The 3,913-nt window shown below is 32.8% G+C and overlaps 1 non-coding gene across 1 annotated transcript; it reads left to right on the top strand.

The window, feature by feature from the left end:
• The first annotated feature begins 412 nt into the window (after positions 1–412).
• On the top strand, positions 413–531 carry LOC134543525 (5S ribosomal RNA). Its single transcript, XR_010077015.1, has one exon. It is a non-coding gene; the product is annotated as a 5S ribosomal RNA (ribosomal RNA).
• The last annotated feature ends 3,382 nt before the right edge of the window (positions 532–3,913 follow it).

The raw sequence follows: 3,913 nt of genomic DNA, 5'->3' as shown, positions 1-3,913 counted from the left end.
TTATTACCTTATTTAATTTTATTATTATTACTACTATTGCTGCTACAACCTAGAAGATACCTCAGTGATACTAATACCTGCTGGTAAAGTTAAAGGTTTCACCTTTCTTTCTTTAAACATATCACAATACCTTTCTTGAGTTAAATATTATCTAATGGCTTTAAGAAGTTATGGTAATGTTCATCAGTTATAGAGTGTGGGTTTGTGTGTGTGTGTGAGAGTGTATTTTGAAGAGGGCTTTGGTGGTTGGGATGGTGAGGGTGGTGGGTGTTGTGTGTGGGGAGGGGGGGGGGGGGGGGGAAGTAAAAGAGTGTTCATTACACGATTTCTCCTGTTGTTTGTAACAATCACACCTGGTATAGCTATTTCGAGTGGCAAATACAAACTGCAAAAAAAAAACATCTATATCATTGCCAACGGCCATATCACGATGAACACACCGGTTCTCGTCCGATCACCGAAGTTAAGCATCGTCGAGCGTGGTTAGTACTTAGATGGGTGACCGCTTGGGAACACCACGTGCCGTTGGCACTACTATTTTGCACCCTACAGAAAAAAATTTTTTTTTAAAAATTTCAATTTTAAATTTTTTTTTCCCCCACAATCACCACATTTCCCCCCCCCCCCCCCCCTAACACACACACACACACACACTCACTCTCTATCAATCAATCAATCAATCAATCAATCAATCAATCAATCACTCACTCACTCACCCACCCAGCAGCAGCTGTGAATCTTTGCATGTGTATACCTCATACAAAATTCAAAGTGAAAAAATAAATAGATAAGTGTATATGTATGTATGTATGTATGTATGTATGTATGTATGTATGTATGTATGTATGTATGTATGTATGTATGTATGTATATATGTATATATATATATATATATATATATATATATATATATATATATATATATATATATATATATATATATATATATATATATATATATATAAACACACACACACACACCTATTTTGAAGTTTCTCTGTTTCAGTGGGCAGTTATGTATAATAATGAGAGATTCAAAAAGACGTTGATAACAATGTCATCAATGCCTGTTTAGTGTGCTCATTTGTTGGATGGTCGGCAGCAATACTAGAGGTGGTACAGCTGTAACCTGTAAAATTGTACCTGCAATGTGTTGTGTATGGAAAAAAATAAAAATTATATCATCTAAATTTTTGTTATCCAACAATAACCTTCCCATCAATGCATGATGTCACAGTAGCCATAGCTCTACTCTTTCTGCCATATAACATTGGGGGAAAAAAAAAAAAAAGGAGCTATTAGAATAATAACAAAAGATAAAAAATCATCTAACTGCAGACCAAAATTCAAAAAACTTAAAGTCCTGACTGCCATAAATGAATACGTTCTAGAAACTTTTTATTCATTCTTAAGAAAAAGAAGAAAAAAAAAATTATTATTTTTTTTTTTTTTTTTTTTTTTTTAGATATTCGCACATAGGTATAACACCAGAAATGCTAGTAAATTGAGGATAGTTGAACATAACACTAGGCGATTTGAAAATGGACTAAATTACTTGGGAGTAAAACTTTACAACTTAATATCACAGAAAATAACTAAAACAATTTACCAGTATTAAAAAAAAAAACAGTAAAAAAAATTCTTCTAGAATATCCTACCTACCCTCTGAAGCTATTCTTTAATTTGATTGATAATAGAGAAATTGAACTGTTAATTTGTTGAATGGACTTGTGATAACAGCTGCTTCATGTTTTGCATAAAGTTAAATTGTGTAACATGTTATGTATTTTTTTTTTTTGAAATTTTTTTTCTTGGTAACTTGCATCATGTAAATATTAATTGTCTGCACATACATGTTCTATATCCCGGAGCCTTGACTCCACGTGGGATCAACAGAACAAAAATACAAAAAAAAAAAAAAAATCCAGCTCACTAATCTAGGTGCATTTTGCTAACAATATTTGGAATATATATATATATTTTTTTTTGTGTAACATGCAAATTCTGTATTATTCTGCACACATTATTTATAATCTTCTATCATTTTCTTAGATAATAACTATTAATTCATAAAATAGATTGTGTGTGCATAACCTCCTGGAAACATTTGCACTTACCTCCTACTTTACTTTTTCATTTAAGCAATCCTATTCGCATGTATACACTTAGGTTGCAGCATCGAAATTGTGTAAAATTCAAAGTGTGTATTGCCTGAAAAAAAAAAAAAAAAAAAAAAAGACATACCAAATATTTGCATACAGCGACACACTACATATTTGCACACAGTGGAGTTTTGCGGTAATTAACCTAGCACAATTTACCACACGCAATCACACGCCCGCGATGAGATAACACACTCGCTGTTTTCCTGTTGACCGGCACGAGGAGTAAGAAAAATTGATATTTACACGAGCACACACTCCCACACTAGTCACAACGTCGGTCATCAAGTTGTGTTGAAAATTCCTGTAGCCTCTGTTTTCCCAAATGATTTCACTTAAAATTTCATTTAACAAGACCATAAACAAATTTACAATACTAATTTCTTAAACAAACACTTCAGCGAACAAGTGACTGTCGCATTCATTACAAAGCTTACAACTTAACAGATGTTTCCGATGTGAAATAAAATAAGAAAATGTTTTACAACCAACCTAGAACATTTAGTCAAAACGTTTTTGTCCTGGTTTATGATTATTTTCCGTGACATGAATGTTTCAAAACTAATAAAAATACGAATGCAGCCAAATATAATGAAGTTAGCACATAAAAGACGACTTAAAATATTTCATTTTTCGAGAATTGGCAGAGCAAGAACGCACAGGTCCAACGGAAATTTCTTTAAAGATAAACGACCATCGGACAAAAACACCCCCTCCCCTCATCCTCAAAAATACGTGAATAATATACTTTTTCAATTATATTTTTATCGTTTTTTTTTTTTTTTTTTAATATACTCATTAAAACTTCAAAATAAGCAGGTACTCGTGTGTTTTTCTCTCTACAATGTACCTGATCTCGGTGCGTAAACCTACATCATTTAGAGATGGAATTAATGTACACATACAAGTAAAATTTTGTTCCATTGTAAAATTGAGAGAAAGAAGGTTTTCCAAACGCATTAAGTATGGAGACTTTAAATAAGATTACGAGCTTATAAATGTTTGCAACGAAATAAAGTGACCATGTATCTGCAATTTCAAAAATATTTTTGCTCTGCTAACCTCACATGCAAGCAAGTAAAAATAACCTCACAACTTACTTACCTCTCTCAATTTCGCAGTACCAAAACATAGAAGGGATAAATAGGATAGTTTTTATTCGAAATCCTGCAAGAGTTTTAATTTTTATTAAAATATTTCTCCAATGTAGCATGTGTGTGGAATACTTCATCAGCAACTTGCATCTGCACCTTGAGTGAATTGAAGGGCAGCCAGTTTTAAAAGCTAAACAGAAACTGCACTCTTGAGAATGCATCAGATCCAAGTGAAATGCTTGTTGTGTGTACAGTTAAAAGTTTTATTATTCACACAATGAAAATGTAAACAAAATTTACTCACAATAATAATCACATCATCCTTGGAGGTGCACGAAGAAAGCCATTCCAGGTGGCACTGAACAAGGTGATTTGCTAGTGCTTCCACAGCAAACAGCCTTCATGAAATTATCTCCACATTTTCAGCATACTATACACTAAAGTATACCTAAGTTAATTTAACCATTTTCAAGTGATTCCAGCACAAATTACGTATTTGATTCCTTGAATAACATCTGCAAATGAAAAGTTCCCTGTTTGGTGTAGCAGTAAATTTAAACAGCTCGCAGTGCAAATTAAACAGTGCAGCTGCCATAAAAAAATTACACTATTAGTGGAACTGCCCATTATGTCATCGTAGACTGCTGACATTTAGAA

This window comes from Bacillus rossius, unplaced genomic scaffold (genome assembly GCF_032445375.1).
Source record: "Bacillus rossius redtenbacheri isolate Brsri unplaced genomic scaffold, Brsri_v3 Brsri_v3_scf116, whole genome shotgun sequence".
In the NCBI taxonomy this organism is placed as follows: domain Eukaryota; kingdom Metazoa; phylum Arthropoda; class Insecta; order Phasmatodea; family Bacillidae; genus Bacillus; species Bacillus rossius.
This window is presented reverse-complemented; position numbering and strand designations above follow the sequence as displayed.